The 19,187-nt window shown below is 38.4% G+C and overlaps 1 protein-coding gene across 3 annotated transcripts in view; it reads right to left on the bottom strand.

Annotated features, from left to right (window-relative positions):
- Nucleotides 1-19,187, bottom strand: part of TTC28 (tetratricopeptide repeat domain 28) — a 574,371-nt gene that overhangs the window by 278,836 nt on the left and 276,348 nt on the right. The window lies entirely within an intron of this gene.

Raw genomic sequence — 19,187 nt, 5'->3', positions numbered from 1 at the left:
GTATTTATGGGCTCTAAATGAAGTTTCAAACAACTTCTAAAACTACTATTCAAGTGTAATACATAATTTTATAATTTTATATTATGTACACACACTATGAGAGAGCACCTTTCATGTTTACAAAACATAATTACTTACCTTATTTCATTTTTACAACTATGCTTTGAGGTAATTTAAGATAAGCAATACCATTCAGTGTTTCTATTAAGAAACAATCCATACACAGAATGAATACTCAAATTATTATGGTCTATTCAGACTTCTATTAGTTTAAACTACCAGCAGCTGTTAAAACTCAGACTCCAGTAAGACAATAACCTGCAAATGCACTTTCATCACTAATTCATAAGATCACTTCCTTTCAGTGGACTCAGTCACTTTTTAATCTTTAATGTGTTTATACACATTTTTTTACTACCCTTTTCATCTAATATTTTAGGTAATTTCTATAATCCAAGAGGCAACATGTACCACATTCCAACTAAAAATAACTATAGTTTATATAATTCTAGAAATGCTACATTAAAGCTAAATTTAAAATTTTATATATGCGTGTATGTATACATGGGCTTCCTAGGCGGCGCTAGTGGTAAAGAACCTGCCTGCCAATGCAGGAGATGAAAGAGATAGGGATTCGATCCCTAGGTCATGAAGATCCCCTGGAGGAGGGCATCACAACCCACTCCCGTGTTCTTGCCTGGAGAATCCCATGGACAGAGGAGCCTGGCAGGCTACAGGCCATGAGGTCACACAGAACTGAAGCAACTTAGCACAGCACAGCACACATGTATATATAAATATATACTTGAAATATTTATAAACTATTATTTATGAAGAGAGACCAAATAAGTCTGTGGTTAATGATTTCAGGTATATATTTTAAGAAACACAAAAATCTATTGTGATAATCATTTCACAATATATGTAAGTCAAGTCATTACGCTATGTACCTTAAACTATTAACATACTGCTATAAGTCAATTAAATCTCAATAAAACTGGAGAAAAGACATTAAAAATTTAATTAGTCTCAATGAATTTTGATAATTTTTTATCTGTTTAAATCAAAGCCTATCATTCATTATTTCACTGAGAAAATAACTGATTTTCCTATCTCCCAAATGAAGTCTCAGAAAAGTATGATGTATATACTCCTTAGTGGGTTCAATGTTAATGGAAAGTTATGACATCAAACAAACAAAGGAGTTGCTTCCCTGGGAGCTCAGCTGGTAAAGAATCCACCTGCAAGGCAACAGACCCTGATTCAATTCCTGGCTCTGGAAGGCCCCTGGGGAATGAATACGCTGCCCATCTCCTTTGATCCTCCCTAATGTCGTTCCAGAATCCCCAACCCAATGTCACAATATTTTCTATTAAAAGCTTAGAGTTGTCAGCACAGTGCCTGATATAGACTAAATACTTAATAAAGTAAGCTATTTTGGTTATTAATTAATGAGGAAAATAAGAACACATAATTACAGACTAACAGAACATAAGGAGAGCCCAATAAATATTTCAAACATTTCATTATTCAATATAAAGCATTCAATTCCTGTCACTGCTTTATTCACTCCTCCCTCTTGCCCCACGTTAAGACTATTAGCAACTGGGAAACTCACTGGTCTAAGGCTCCCAGACAAAATCTGAACCACTCGAAATTGGTACTAACAGGTCTTGGGAGATGTAGCAACCCACATTCCCCGCCCCCCCATAGGATTTTCTGTCAGTCTCTCCCAAAGGAAAGATCAAGAAGCGCTGAGTTTTACCGCTGTTTACTAAACTTAAAGAAAACTGATGTGACCTAATTTTTCTCTTACTATCATAGGTTTCATAGGAAGCAGCAGCATCTGGGAAAGGAACAAATCTGGGTCACTTAGGATTGAGCCCGGCCAACCTCAGATAATATACCCCTGTCTCTGCACTTCTCATGTATATATCCACATTCTGGTCACTGTTATGCAACAGAGAAGGGAAGGCAATATGGACTGACTTTGAGAGCCCCTATGCCCTGAGAACAATGGTTTTAACCTGAAGCTTTAGCCAAGAAGACAGACTTGCAAGGAGCTAGTTAATACACTGGACCACAAGGGGAATAGCTAGATTTTAAAGTGTTGTAGAGTTGTTTATATATTTGTTGTTGTTTACCACAAAGAATCTTCAGTGATTATTCCACACATGCTACAAGTAATCTCACAAATAATAGAAATACAAGTAGGTTAACAAGTATGTTTTCATTCCTTCCATACTACTTCAATTAACATTCTCTAAAAATCCACAGAACCAGGTACTGTGATATGTATCACAAATAAAAAAAAATAAAGATAGGACTTGGACTCAAGGTGCTTGTGGTCTAGAAGGAAAGAATATAAAATTTCTTGACTGCTACCTATAATCAGTTCAGTTCAGTTGCGTCCGACTCTTTGTGACCCTGTGAATCACAGCACGCCAGGCCTCCCTGTCTGTCGCCATCTCCGGAAGTTCACTCAAACTCACATCCATCGAGTCGGTGATGCCATCCAGCCATCTCATCCTCTGTCATCCCCTTTTCCTCCTGCCCCCAATCCCTCCCAGCATCAGAGTCTTTTCCAATGAGTCAACTCTTTGCATGAGGTGGCCAAAGTACTGGAGTTTCAGCTTCAGCATCATTCCTTCCAAAAAACACCCAGGGCTGATCTCCTTCAGAATGGACTGGTTGGATCTCCTTGCAGTCCAAGGGACTCTCCAGAGTCTTCTCCAACACCACAGTTCAAAAGCATCAATTTTTCGGTGCTCAGCTTTCTTCACAGTCCAACTCTTGCATCCACATATGACCACTGGAAAAACCATAGCCTTGACTAGATGGACCTTTGTTAGCAAAGTAATGTCTCTGCTTTCCAATATGCTATCTAGTTTGGTCATAACTTTTCTTCCAAAGAGTAACAGTCTTTTAATTTCATGGCTGCAATCACCATCTGCAGTTATTTTGGAGCCCCAAAATATAAAGTCTGACACTGTTTCCACTGTTTCCCCATCTATTTCCCAAGAAGAGGTGGCAAGAATACACCGAAGAACTGTACAAAAAAGATCTTCACGACCCACATAATCACGATGGTGTGATCACTCACCTAGAGCCAGACATCCTGGAATGTGAAGTCAAGTGGGCCTTAGAAACCATCACTACGAACAAAGCTAGTGGAGGTCATGGAATTCCTGCTGAGCTATTTCAAATCCTGAAAGATGATGCTGTCAAAGTGCTCCACTCAATATGCCAGCAAATTTGGAAAACTCAGCAGTGGCCACAGGACTGGAAAAGGTCAGTTTTCATTCCAATCCCAAAGAAAGGCAATGCCAAAGAATGCTCAAACTACTGCACAATTGCACTCATCTCACACGCTAGTAAAGTAATACTCAAAATTCTCCAAGCCTGGCTTCAGCAATACGTGAATCGTGAACTTCCAGATGTTCAAGCTGGTTTTAGAAAAGGCAGAGGAACCAGAGATCAAACTGCCAACATCTGCTGGATCATGGAAAAAGCAAGAGAGTTCCAGAAAAACATCTATTTCTGCTTGATTGACTATGCCAACTCCTTTGACTGCGTGGATCACAATAAACTGTGGAAAATTCTGAAAGAGATGGGAATACCAGACCACCTGACCTGCCTCTTGAGAAACCTATATGCAAGTCAAGAAGCAACAGTTAGAAGTGGACATGGAAAAACAGACTGGTTCCAAATAGGAAAAAGAGTACTTCAAGGCTGTATATTTTCACCCTGCTTATTTAACTTATATGCAGAGTACATCATGAGAAATGCTGGGCTGGAAGAAACACAAGTTGGAATCAAGATTGCCAGGAGAAATATCAATAATCTCAGATATGCAGATGACACTACCCTTATGGCAGAAAGTGAAGAGGAACTCAAGAGCTCTTGATGAAAGTGCAAGAGGAGAGTGAAAAAGTTGGCTTAAAGCTCAACATTCAGAAAACAAAAATCATGGCTACCTATAATAACCGTTTATAATAGGAAGGGTTTGTAACATTTTAGCAGTAATAAAAATGTAACTAATGACCAAAGTGCTTACATCCTTTGGTTAAAATTGTTAGTATTTTGTCCTTAGTGAGTATACATTCTTTTCATCTCAGAGAGTTTGCTAGACTGAATGTGTATGTCACTCCAAAATTAATAAGCTGAAACCTAATCGACCAGTGTGATGGTATTTGGAAGTGGGGCTTTGGGGAGGTGATTAGGCAATGAGAGTGTACCCCTCAAGCGTGGGATTAGTGTCCTTATAAAAGTGACTCCAGGGTGCTCCCTCTTCCCTTCTACCACATGAGACTAGGCACAGCAAGAAGACAGGCAGGAAATCAGCCCTTACCAGATACAAAATATGCCATTACCTTGATCCTGGACTTTCCAGCCTCCAGAACTGTGAAAAGTAAATGTGAGTTAAGCCACCCAGTCTACAGTATTTTGTTATTTCAGTCCAAACAGACTAAGATAGGGTTAAACTAAAAACACTCAAAGACTAAACATGTGAAACAGTAAGCTATTCACCCTTCAAGTACCCCTGGAAGCAATGAAGGACCTTTAAGTCTTTTCTTTCAACATTCTATTCACAATTCTAAAACATCACTGAACTCAATAATAACATAAACTTCCTCCTCTTCCATGGCTCAAATCAGTAATAAGATAAATTATGTTCATAGGTACATATGTACATTCATAACAAAAAAATAACAAAAAAATAAATGTATATAATATGTAATGATACACAAAATTAAGTGTTTGCTTACATGTACAATATAATCTATTACTTAGTACAAGTGCTCGCAAACACTCTTGCTTTCAATTTAATGTGTACTTTTAAATGGTGTACTTTAATGTTCCTAACCTGTTTTTCACTGTTTGAATTTGAACTTTTTTTAAAACATCTTCTGAAGAATAAATATCTCTATAACATGGTAGTACACTTGCTAGCCCATCATACCACCTGCTACCATAACATCACCATCTTGTCAACAATACTGGTAAATCACAGAACTATTTCACTGACTTTTCCCTTACTATTTCATTTAAAAATGAGGAGAGATTGCAAAAATAGAAATACTGATTCTAGTTTTTAAAAGCACCAGCGTTAAACTATAATTTAACCACGACTGGGTCAAAAGTGAAAATGATTACAAGGTGCCAAAAGTAGAAAATTTTTAACATCATACAGAACTAACTATGCTCAGTCTTGATGGAAAAGGATAAGATTAGAGAATATATACATTTTAATGAGTCTTAAAAGGAAAGCCATGATTTGAGATTTTATTTTTCAGTTCTCTAGGAATTAACGCTCCTTACTCACTGAATTTGTCAATCTCTTGATTAATATTAGTATATTTGACATCTCACATATTTGACTTTCATATACTTTTTTAGGAAGGCATTATATGAGAAAATAAAAGACTGTACTCCTTAAAACATATCCATCATACAAGAAAAATGCAAATGTATACACAATGCCCACTATAAAATTTATTACGCATTATAAATTATATGTCACATTAAAATATGACACATAAGAATGAAGGGATAGGCCCCATGTTCTCAACAAGTTTCCACAGTCGCTCATCAAAGAGGGACCCAGATGGGTACATAAGCACAAAGTATTTTTGTAACATATTTTGTTATGTATGCTCATTTAGGACAAGGGAGAAATTAACAGAACTTTCTACAATGATAAAACTGTTCCCTATACTGTCTAATAACAGTACCCTCTGGCCAGCCACCTGTGGCCACTGACCATGTGAAATGTGGACCATGTGACTAAGAAACTAAATGTTAAATTTCCTTTCATTTTAATTACTTTAAGTTTAAACAGTCACAACTGGCTAGTAGCTACTGTATTAAGACAGTACAGCTCTAGAGTTTGGGTCTTCCTTTAACAACAAACCTCCAAACACAAAGTGAAAGGGTATACACTCAACAAATAAAAATAACTACTACAAAAGCTGGGAACTGAAGCTACGTGATTTACTTCCAGGGCAGCTGCTGCAGAAAAAACTCATTAGGCTGACACTAGAATCCTATCCCAGTTGCTTTTCAGCTGTGTGCCTTTAGGCAAGGCACTTCTCCCAACTTCATGTTCCATTTCCACTTACAGCTGCTAAGTCACTTCAGTCTTGTCTGACTCTGTGTGACCCCACAGACGGCAGCCCACCAGGCTCCCCCGTCCGTGGGATTCTCCAGGCAAGAACACTGGAGTGGGTTGCCATTTCCTTCTCCAATGCATGGAAGTGAAAAGTGAAAGGGAGGTCGCTCAGTCGTGTCTGACTCTTCACGACCCCATGGACCACAGCCTACCAGGCTCCTCTGTCCGTAGGATTTTCCAGGCAAGAGTACTGGAGTGGAGTGCTATCACCTTCTCCATCCACTTACAGAGAGGATGATAATAATGACCTCAATAAAGAATGCTAATTGATATCACATATGGTATATGAAACAAAGAGTGGGTACATTATTAAAAACTGAAGAAGAGTGAATTTCTCACTATTGAGTCTCAACTTGGCATTTGCTATTTAATCAGGTGGCTCATCTGCTTTACCAGTTCACACAATAGAAATTACTTGTGGTAAAGTGGGTGACGAACAGCCAAAAAGTAAGCACAAAACAAAAATTGATGATCTCAATGATCACCTTTGGTCATTAACAGAATAGTTAATTTATTAACTATGTTAATAGTTAATTTATTTGGCATCTTCCATTCCAGAAGCCTATAAATAGGTATACTGTTTAACGGAAATTTTTAAATCAAAACTGCTTTTAAAAATCTTTACACTTTTGGCACTTGATTGGGTAGGCTTCAATTATCTAGTAAATTTGTTACCTGGGAAAACATATGCAGTTTAAATCAAGTCCCTTAGCCTAGGTGGAAAAGAAGAAAGAGGTGGCAAAAAAATAGATGACACACACAAATCTATCTGTAGAAATATGAAAAAGTCCTTTCTGTCAGAGACTCTATCCTGATATACTGATGATGAGAATTACAACAAGATGTTCTGAGGTCCAAGCCTGAACACCTACCTTAGAATTAACAAGCGCCCAGCCTTACCGTATCAGTCTCGCCATTATAAAACCATAACTGTTAGTGCAGAGATGCTTGATTTCCCAAAATCCCTTCTCGTTATCATTTATTGAACCACTATTCTGTGCCCCACACAGTGCTGGTTGTTTTCCATAGCTCTTCACTCACACTCACGATATTCTGCAAGCAGTTCTTACAACAACTACTGCACAAAAGAGGTGGTTATGAAACTCACCCTGCTGCCAAAAACTCTACTATTCCACACTGCCTCTTTGATAAAAGAATTAATAGTGTGCAATTAACCTCTAAATCAAGCTTTTTGTTTGGGAATTCTTATACTGGCAAAATTCAACCTATGGAGGCAGAAATGAAGGAAAATCAGAAATGACAAAGAAAATTTATGAACATGAATATTTAATCTCTATTCCATTAGCAATCGTTGATTGTGGAACAATTTTTAATGAATTAGATGGAGGGAAAATTCATTTCATTAACCTTTTATATAAATGTATTATTATTGAACCAAACAGGCCACTGTACTTGCAACTCAGTTCGATGTTAATTAGATTACAGGCATGAGGCTTTAAATCAAAGAGAAACAAAGGGAGCCATCAGCAAGCTTCTCAGCCAATGCTTATTTGTTTGCTGGCTAAAAATGGATTTCTACCTGCAATACAATTTGCCGTGCTTCTTTAATTTTCTGAGATTTTCAAGTGGAGTTTCTTTTGCTTCTATATGCTGACATTTTGTATTAAAAATAAAAATAAATAAAACCTTGAGAATCGGCAAAGAACACATTTTTCATGTAGCAATGTTTTACCTGCTCAGCTGGGAGTAATCATTCCTATCTCTCCAGAAAGCTATGCTTATATTTTTTCCCTAGTCTGTCTTATTGTATGCTGAAAGCACATGCAAGAGATTGAAGGCTATTTTAGAAAACACCATTATTCAGTGTGTAACCCAGAGTCAAAGGCCCAAATGGCCTAAACATAATGTTCTAACCAAATCTGCAGCTGTGAAGTGTTTTTCTCTTCAACGTTGCTTTGGTACATTCAATATCAATTTCTAAAAGAAATCTGCTCTCAATCATGATTGTTTCATACCATATCAGCTATTTCTTAACCCTAAATTAATTTTAAACTAATTATATCAAACTTGTTAAAGTAACAGTTTATGGGAAAATCATACTTTGAAAAGAAACTAGAAATCTGATAATTTATCTGATAAATCTGATAAGCAGTTAAAGACAACCAGGAGTTAAATAACTAAGTAGGTGTCGTTTTCTAGCACTGGAGGAATTCCTAACGCTGAAGTTCATGTCAGATTATAAAATCTGTGTGCCATCATCTGGAGTTTCCCTTGTAAACTTTGGAAGTAAACAATGAAAGAAGTCTGAAGTCCCCTATAGTAACGGTTCTGAATTGTCCATACCCTGTGCCGTCACTCTATGGGTATGCACAGGAGGAGTGTAAAGACATGCCAAAAACAACACCAGGGAATTTTCTGAACATTCTCCAAGTAATCATCTGGCTTCAGCGTAAGTTCTGTGCGCCTGCCCCACCAACCCTCCTCTACTCCAGAACACTGAGCACCTGTGCCTTCACACATACAGATGATCCTGGGGAGAGTTTGAAACCAGGGGCAAAATGGGAAAAAATGATGGTGAACAAGGAATTAGGGAAAACACTGAAGCCAACATATGGGAATTATAGGATTCACTAACTATTGAAAAAAGCACTTGGTATTTCACCTACCATAATGCAGCTACACCCAAACCATACCAGACTAACAGGAATCCACTCCCTCCAGAAAGCAGTCTATAAGAAATTACTGCCAGAAGCGCTATACATCAGGATACAGGCGTTCTATACAAGGCGTCCTTGAGCAGATGAAATCCCACCATTAGTTGTTCATTCTCTGATCTTTCTGATCTAACAGCTGACAGTTTGCTAATTGTTGCTTTTCTCATCAAAGTATAATTCAAATGTGAGTCCATGGCATTATACCATGGAGGTCAAAATTATATGATAACATAACATGTCTCCTGAAACGTCCAATCTATTTGAACTTTCTGGGAGAGAAACTTTTTAATTAATAAACTACAGCAACTGCCATACAACCACTGTTCTGACACATGCAGAACTTCCTGCACCACTGTGGTACATTAAAAAAAAAATAATAATCAATGGAGAATTATTTTGATAGAAAAATTATAGAAGAAAATAAAAGAGTTCACACAATTTTTAAGAAACACAAATAAATACCCATCTACAGTCCAGCTATAGCCCCAGTCCCTCGGACAGTCCTCTCTTCTGACTCCTCAGGTACTGGGGAAGCAAAGTTGGAAAAGCGCTGCCAGAAAACACTGATGGCTTCATCGTCGTGAACTGCCAGCTCACACACAGAGCGCCCAGAAAAGAAAGCGCACTGAGAAGAGGGACAAGACAGGCTGACATGAGCAAGTGGTAAGGACAGAGCTGAAAGGCAAGAATATACCTTAGAAAACCTTACGCAAATATTTCATGCGTGCTTTTCTAAACAATGAATTTCATAGACTATGTCTTTCCCCTTCCTATATCAGGTAATCTTTCTACGTTGTCACATGTGTGTTAAGGTGCCACACATCACAATGAAACCCAAGAAAAAGAAAAATGTCTACCCCTCAGTATCTACCACCACAAAAACATAACGATATACTTTCAATCTTTTCAAAAGAGGAAGGGTTCCATTTCTAGGCAAGATAGAGCAAGTATCCAGTCTTTCCACTGAATACCATCACATCTGGAAACTTCGTGGAACAGATCTCTGAACAGTAAACACAGTAGATGAACTGAGGAAAGAGACCAGAATTCAAAGTAGTACCAAAGCAGCAATGGGCTTCCTCTTGTGTTCTGTATTCTTCCCATCTGCTATCACCCACCTTGGATTCAAAGGCAGCTCAAAATGAGGAAACAACGGTGCAGACAGAAGCTCTCCAAGGAAAGTCCTATTCCAGTCAGGGAAGCAAGAAAGAGAACTCCCAAGGGTCAGAAAGAGTAGAAAAAACCCATTTTTAAAATCCTCTTTCCATTCTATCTCAGTCAACACCTCAGGCAAACCAACAGTGCCAGGGAGAGTGACTGCAGTGGCTTCTGGGCAGGCATATAAAATTGTGAGGAAGAGAGCCCTGATCATAGGGCCTGTGGTTCCCAGAGTTCAGGATGAGTTCCAAACCTTTTTGTTTTTCTCTCTCTCTTTCTCTCTGGCCTTTCACTACTTGATGCCTCATTAAAGACATAATTATAGGATATGCATGGCAGAGCAGAGAAACTAAAGCCCTAGTTTTGGCTAGTGGATGAGAAGGGAAGAGGGCAGCCAGAGAGCTGGAAAGCATTGGGGAATTTTAAAAAAGATGTAGGAGGGAGCTCACGAGAGATTCCATAAAGAGGTGTTTGGATCTGACCTTAAATAGCATACCAAGGCTTTGAGAGCTAAACTACAGAACAGACTACCATCTGGTTCTCAAACTGGCCATTGGGTGGTGCATAGAAAGGCAAGGTCCCAGTACAACTACAAAAACTCCGAAAACTTAACCAACTTTGGAACCAAAGTCCACAAAATATGGGCTGAGACTTACAGCCTACACCTAATCAGGTAAATAGTTTATTAAAATAAACAAATTTATTCTTCTTAAATTGTAAACGATGCAATGAACAATATCAAAGCATTTGGGATATAAGCAAAATAACTTCACCTCTGAAGAACTAAAAAAAAATCTCACATGCCAACTCTAAAATGACACAGAAGTTAACATGATCAGACAACTATTATATTCATGTTGCGAGGTAGGCAAATAGTCTTGCAAAAAAGATGACATCCCCAGCAAAGAAATAAAAGATATAGAGAAAAACCAAATAAAAAATTAAATATAAAATAATTATACTGAAATATCTCGGAAGGGGTTCAAGAGCAGAACTTTGATTACAGAGAAAAGAATCAGTAAATTTAAAGACAGACCAAAAGAAATTACCCATCTGAACAACGGAGAGAAAGATAATAGAAAGCCAAAGATATTCAGAGCCTCAGGGATACACTGCGCAATATCAAAAGCTTTAATATGCATGTCATTGGTAGGTATCCCAGTATAAGACAGTAAGGAATGTGAAGCAGGGGGGAAATTTGAAGTAACTGAAAATGTCCCACATTTTGTGAAGGACATAAACCTACAGATTCAAGGTCAGCAAAACCCAAATAGAGTTAGCCCAAATAAATCCATGTCTAGAAGCATCATAATCAGCATTTGTTGTTGTGCGTTTAACTTTTATGCGACCCCATGGACTACAGCCCCCCACACTCCTCTGTTCATAGGATTTCCTAGGCAAGAATACTGGAGTGGGTTGCCATTTCATTCTGCAGGGGACTTGCTCCACCCAGGGATCAAACCCATGTCTCCTGCATTGACATACTGAAAACTAAAAACAAAGAAAAGCATCTTGAAAGCAATCCAAGAAAAATGCCATATTATTTGCAGGAAAACTACATTTCCAATGGCTGCAGATTTTTCATGAAAAACCATCAAGGCCAGAAAGCAGAGGAAAGACATTTTTAAATGGCTGAAAGAAAAGAAATATAAACCTGAAATTCTATAAACCTTTAGGAAAACATCCTTCAAGAGAGAGAACCAGATGGTAGTCTGTTCTGTAGTTTAGCTCTCTCAGATCCAAATACCAAATAAAAGGACTATGAAAACTTGAGTTACAAAAACAAAGAACCCAATAAAAATTAGGCAGTAGATTTGAACAGACACTTCAACAGAGAGGTTACTGAGATGGCAAATAAGCACATGAAAAGATGTTCAACATCTTTTAGTTAACAGCCAACATTAGTCAAGAAAATGCAAAGTAAACCACTATATACCCATTTGAATATCAAACAAACAAAACAAAAAAACAATGTCAATAGCCAAGTGTTGGTGAAGATACAAAGCAACTAGAAGAACACTCATACAGTGCTGCTGCTGCTGCTGCTGCTGCTAAGTCGCTTCAGTCGTGTCTGACTCTGTGCGACCCCATAGATGGCAGCCCACCAGGCTCCCCGTCCCTGGGATTCTCCAGGCAAGAACACTGGAGTGGGTTGCTATTTCTTCCTCCAATGCATGAAACTGAAAAGTCAAAGTGAAGTCGCTTGGTTGTGTCCAACTCTTGACGACCTCATGGACTGCAGCCCACCAGGCTCCTCCATCCATGGGATTCTCCAGGCAAGAGTGCTGGAGTGGGGTGCCATCGCCTTCTCCGCATACAGTGCAGGTGCACTCTGGCATGTGAAGGACAGGGAAACCTGGTGCGCTGCAGTCCATGGGGTTGCAAAGAGTGGAACACAACTTGGAGACTGAACAACAAAATAGTTAATCTGTATTTTATTTTATAAGAAACCGAAAAACTATTTTCCAGATATTTGCATTGCACCAGCACTGTATGCAATATCTGGAAAATAGTTTTTTCAGTTTCTTATAAAATAAAATACAGATTAACTATTTTGTTGTTCAGTCTCTAAGTTGCGTTCCACTCTTTGCAACCCCATGGACTGCAGCACACCAGGCTTCCCTGTCCTTCACCATATGCCAGAGCTTGCTCAAACTCATGTCCATTGAGTCGATGATGCCATCCAACCATCTCATCCTCTGTCACTCCCGTCTCCTCCTGCCCTCAATCTTTCCCAGCATCAGGGTCTCTTCCAACGAGTCAGCTCTTTACATCAGTGGCCAAAGTATTGGAGCTTCAGCTTCAGCATCAGTCCTTCTAATGAATATTCAGGGTTGATTTCCTTTTGGATTGACTGGTTTGATCTCCTTGCAGTCCAAGGGACTCTCAAGAGTCTTCTCCAGCACCACAATTTGAAAGCATCAGTTCTTCAGACCTCAGCCTTCTCTATAGCCCAACTCTCACATCCATACATGACTACTGGAAAAACCATAGCTTTGACTATATGGACCTTTGTCAACACACCGACGTCTCTGCTTTTTAATATGCCATCTGGGTTTGTCATAGTTTTTCTTCCAAGGAAAATTTAACTATATAATCCAGCAATCCTACTTTTTAGGTGTTTTTCCTAGAAAAATAACAGATGGTCACACAAAACCTGTACATGAACGTTTACCACTGCTGTATACAGAATTTCCCCAACTGAGAACAATCCAAATGCCCTTCACAGGTGAATAGATAACTCTTCTTTTCAGGTTTGATATTTTTATTACCAGTATTTCACCCATTTGCCAACTATTTCAAACAGAGTCAAAGCAGAACCCAAATAATGTCAAGGGATAAATGTGTGAAGATCAAATTCAGGGTTGTGAGTTATGGGGATGATTTAAAAAATGTAAAGGTATTTTTAAAAGTAAAATGCTGCTTTGGACATCTCAGCGAAAAGCACACACAAACAATACACACTGCAAACTCTACTGTGAAACAAAAAGAACAGTTAAAAATGAAATGCACTTTGTATAAAATGAACAACAAAACTACTGTATAACCCTTACACAACTATATTTATATAAACTATTATTTAAAGTAAAGCCCAAAATATGAAGTTGTGAGATTAAAAAATGGATAGAAATATGTATAATTAATCTCATTATTCACAGATTCTATATTTGTGGATTCAACTACTTACTAAAATTTATTTGTAACCCTAAAAATCAATACTACTGTGCTTTCATGTTCATTACAAGATATGTGCAGAGTAGAGAAAATTTGAGCTACCCAATCTGTATGTTCCTAAAACAAGCTGAAACGTTGTCTTCTTATTTCAGCTGTCAAAAGTAAACAAGTATCCTTTTCATTGGTGATTTCCCTGTTTTAACTGGCCCCCAAGTGTAGTTCTAGAGTGTTTCTAGGTACAAGTCTATTATATTCCCTACAGTGAAAATACATGTCTTAGATAAGCCTTGTTCAGGAATGATTTACAGTGCTTCTGGCCATGAGTTCAATGTTAATGAATCCACAATATATATTAAACTCAGGCATATTTAAACAGAAGCACACATAAACAAGGTTACGTGTAGATCGTCTGACAAAAACGTTGTGCCCAGAGACCTGCAGGAACCTAACTCTGTATTTCCCCTAGGAGCAATGGTTCAGTATTTGCTGACATAGAATATAACCACCTTGTAACCAGAACTGATTGCTACATTTTAATTAGAGGAAAAGGAAACCATTTCCCTCTTGGCTTTGACATCCAGTGAAGCGGCAAATTGCCAACATCTGCTGGATCATGGAAAAAGAGAGAGAGTTCCAGAAAAACATCTATTTCTGCTTGATTGACTATGCCAAAGCCTTTGACTGTGTGGATCACAGTAAACTGTGGAAAATTCTGAAAGAGATGGGAATACCAGACCACCTGACCTGCCTCTTGAGAAATCTGTATGCAGGTCAGGAAGCAACCATTAGAACTGGACATGGAACAACAGACTGGTTCCAAATAGGAAAAGGAGTACATCAAGGCTGTATATTGTCACTTTGCTTATTTAATTTCCATGCAGAGTACATCATGAGAAACGCTGGGCTGGGAGAAACACAAGCTGGAATCCAGATTGCCAGGAGAAATATCAATAACCTCAGATATGCAGATGACACCACCCTTATGGTAGAAAGTGAAGCGGAACTAAAGAGCCTCTCGACGAAAGTGAAAGAGGAGAGTGAAAAGGTTGGCTTAAAGCTCAACAATCAGAAAACGAAGATCATGGCATCTGATCCCATCACTTCATGGGCAATAGATGGGGAAATAGTGGAAACAGTGTCAGACTTTATTTTGGGGGGCTCCAAAATCACTGCAGATGGTGACTGCCAGCCATGAAATTAAAAGATGCTTACCCCTTGGAAGAAAAGTTATGACCAACCTAGATAGTATGTTGAAAAGCAGAGACATTATTTTGCCAACAAAGGTCCGTCTAGTCAAGGCTATGGTTTTTCCAGTGGTCATGTATGAATGTGAGAGTTGGACTGTGAAGAAGGCTGAGTGCTGAGGAATTGATGCTTTTGAACTGTGGTGTTGGAGAAGACTCTTGAGGGTCCCCTGAGATCCAACCAATCCATTCTGAAGGAGATCAGCCCTGGGATTTCTTTGGAGTGAATGATGCTGAAGCTGAAACTCCAGTACTTTGGCCACCTCATACAAAGAACTGACTCATTGGAAAAGACTCTGATGCTGGGAGGGATTGGGGGCAGGAGGAGAAGGGGACGACAGAGGATGAGATGGCTGGATGGCATCGCTGTCTTGATGGACGTGCGTCTGAGTGAACTCCGGGAGTTGGTGATGGACAGGGAGGCCCGGCGTGGTGCGATTCATGAGGTCGCAAGGAGTCGGACACGACTGAGCAACTGAACTGAACTGAAGTGGCAAATATGCAAGTGCTCTACTGTCCACTGCCCTCTCCTGGAGCCCTAAGGCGGGAAGCAGAGAAAGAATGGTTACCTACATCATACGCAGAGGTACAATTACTAACAACGCGATAATAGCTACTGTTCGTTAAGTGCCTCTTAATTTACCAACACTCTTTCATGTGCTTTACATTCATTCATTTGTTCTTTAAACAAATACTTGTACGATTAGCTCTATGCTAGGCACTCCAAGGGAGAGAACACAGACACCGTCTCTGCACTTCTAAAGCTTTCATCTACTGCAGGAGTAAACAAGTACATAGTGAAAAAGATTATAAAATATAAGTTGTGAAAGTACAATAAACAAAGCATGCATAGTAATATAGAATAACTGGTGGGGGAGACATCCCTTATTTTAAAATATACCCAGAAGAGGTACCATTTAAACTGAGAGTTAAGGATGGTAAGAAGCCAATCCAGGAAAGAGCAACGCAGGGAAGAGTGCAAAGGCCTGAGAGCAGAAAGAGGGCAGTATGCTCTAAAAAGGCCCACCTCAGTGGGAAAGAATGGCCTGAGATGAGTTATTCAGTTCCTTTAACAACTTTGGCATTATCATCCCTATTTTTAAAACGAAGGACTTGAAGAGTTCAGAGAAGTAAAGAGACTTGCTCAAGGTGCACATCTAGTGGGCAAAAATTCAATCAGGATGAACTGATGCCAAAGTCCATATTCTTTCACTTACATCATGCTGCCTCCCACTTTCTTCCTGCTACCCTATGACTCACCCCCAAAGACTTCCCTGTCTCACTAAGGTGTATATATTTACATACCTTAAAGAAAAACTAACTAAGTAAGAGAAACGTAATAAACAAGACTTGATGCCAGCTAGCTGATATATGTTGTTTCCCTGTACATCCTGGGACCTTATGCACTTCTAAATAGTCACATCCTACTGCTGACACATGTTCAGTAATTACATTATTATCCTTATTACATCTCTGTAAGCCCTTGATGCCAGTGCTTTCTCTCAATCATGAGCTAATCTAGCTTTCCCCTATGAGATACGAACAGAAAATGACTTCTATTCTTATACAGGGAAAAACTAAGGTAAAGAGAGGTTAAAGTTCACAACATTGTCCTCTTAGCACATCACAGTTACCCTACTTGGGTAGTTGTTTTGCACATGGTATTTACAGAGACTTTAATCATGAAGGGGTCTATGTCAGGGACTCAGGTTTCCCAATTTCTTTCTGTTTTTGTTTTCTTAGGTAGTTATTTATGTGACTGTCCTCGTAACTAAATGGACCAATCTGGGCATAAACCATTTTCTCATTTTCTCTGCTTATAGAAAGGAATGGCTTATTTCAGCACTCCAGATAACATCTTCAGGTCTCAGGAGGATGACAAATTGGAACAGTCTCTTTCTTGCCTAACATTTCTTACCCAAGAGTCAAGTGATGATGTTAAGTAACAAATTTCTCTTCTGACAATTTGCACTTATTTTCTTAATAGCCCTGCTAAGATTCAGTGAATTTTAGTTTGCTTAGAGCCTACTTAGCGCCTGCCAACAAGCACAGGATGCTTCCATTCATCAGTGTAATAGTCCTAGGAGTGAGGCACTGCTATGAAATTATGGCAGCAATTCCTAAAAAGAAACAGCAGAAATAGGGGAAATGAATTATCTTTCAAAAGAACCATCAGAATAGCATAGCGGTGCCTACATAACTAGAAACTTAATATTTGATTGAGAAATATTCAGAAATTTTATTGAGGTATAATATCAACATGCTAAAAATTACCTGTTCACTGGCTTTATCTGTATTTTACAAAATCATTTGAAAACAAGTACAGCCACTGGGTACAACTGCATAACTCTATTAATAAATCTAAGTGTTGGCAATCATACACAAAAAGTAACATTTACAGACTCCTGATGCCTCCAATGGCTAAAGAATTTCAGATTATGACTGGTGTTGACCTGTTAGATTCTCCTGCACATAATTCTGGTGTATTATTTGATTGGTACCTTTGGTGCAGCAATGGTGTGTTTACGCATCTCTTCCCAAGATCACAAATTGCTAACACTGTTCCCCCTATCATTTAAGCTCTCTTTCTTTAAAACTTGTAAATGAAACACTCTTTTCTAGTACTACCTGTTAACAAGTTTTAAGCTGAAGGGTCAAAACAATTCTGCATTTGTAAAGGAATTCATCTTTGGCCTTTTTCTGTAACTTTCACCTTTCATCTGTCACTGGTTCTCTGTCTACCATGTATAATGTATTCAGCTCCTCAGAAGCATATAAGAAGAGATAATTAATGTCAACTTTCAGAAAGCATATAATCAACTTAGGAAGGTATATAAAAGCTGCACATTAAATAAAGAACTGTTTCAAAGCAACATATGAACAAGTGCCTATGAAACTGAATATGAATCCTTCCCAACTTACAAAGCAATTGTTTTTCAAAAGTTCATTTTCAAGCCAGCTATTCAGAATGTTTTAAGCATTTTTCCATTAAAAAATTATACTGTAAATGGTAGTTATTTTATCCAGCCAATTCACAGTGACCTACTGCATATAAGATGCCACTGGATTGACAATATTATGGAATGGAAAAGAAATGGAACTGATATTAGTATGTGATGAGCACTATCATACAAGTAATGTTATTTAGCCTTACTAATCCTGCAAGGTAGATTATTATGTCTTCCTTAAAAGATAAGGACCTTGAGCTGATAAAGGTTGAGGAACTTGCCCATAGTAATAGCTTAAAAATGACAGAACAGATTCAAACCCAGAACTGTCTGGCTCTAAAGTCAGGACTCCACTCCTGCAACATGTAGCTTTCCCTTAAGACAGCATTTATAAGGGAACATTTTCTCAGTGTTTCAAATGGGAATGTCAGAAATAAATTTCACAACCCTGAAGCTCCTGAAGTGCAAAAACAATACCTTTTCATCTTTGTATCTCCAAGGCAGTATCTGACACAGAGTAGGTAACCTATGATTACTGAATGAATGAACAAACAGAAAATGAGTTCTTTGAAGGAAGGGTCATTTTTTTATTCATATGTAAATACCTACAGCCTACCACAGACATATAATCTATCCATCAATAAATATTTCTAGTAAAGAATTTCATCTTGCTAGCACACCTCCTCCCATTCTGCTCTTCCTGAATTTGCAATCCTGACCACTTCCAAATTCACTCCTTGAACTCAATGTCTTTCAAAATCTCAGTTCTCTCCTCCTTCCTTTCCTTAGACAATGAAATCCAGAAGACTAAATCCATATTTACATTTTTTACAGGCTCAGCAAGCTCCCTAGCCAAGACAGATATGAATTTAACCTAGGAAGCTTTTCCCATAATGCTCTTGGATCTCCGAGTTTGAAAAAGATGCATTGCCCCTTGGGGAGAAATTATCCAAACCAGTATCAATGAAGTGGATTTATCTTGCCAGAAGAAATGCAAATGAACTTTAGTTGCATCAAGTTTCTGAAACTATACTGTTTAAGCAAATTAAGAAACCCATTTCAAGTTGTTCGAAAGCAATGTTGGCTGACACTTGCAAATGAATCTTCTACAGAGAAGGAGCTCTGATTCTACAGCTTATCGTTTCATATGATCTTAAAGATGAATATTCAGATCCCACATCAATTCTTAATGAAACGGATAGAATCCCAAAAGCTTAAACTAGGTTCCACTTCATAATCTGTCATTCTCTCTACCTTCTTTCAGGATACATTAATTTTTTAATAAGTTCTTTTAACTATCTTCTAAGATACATTT

The sequence above is a fragment of the Capra hircus genome, chromosome 17, assembly GCF_001704415.2.
Source record: "Capra hircus breed San Clemente chromosome 17, ASM170441v1, whole genome shotgun sequence".
NCBI classification, from domain to species: domain Eukaryota; kingdom Metazoa; phylum Chordata; class Mammalia; order Artiodactyla; family Bovidae; genus Capra; species Capra hircus.
This window is presented reverse-complemented; position numbering and strand designations above follow the sequence as displayed.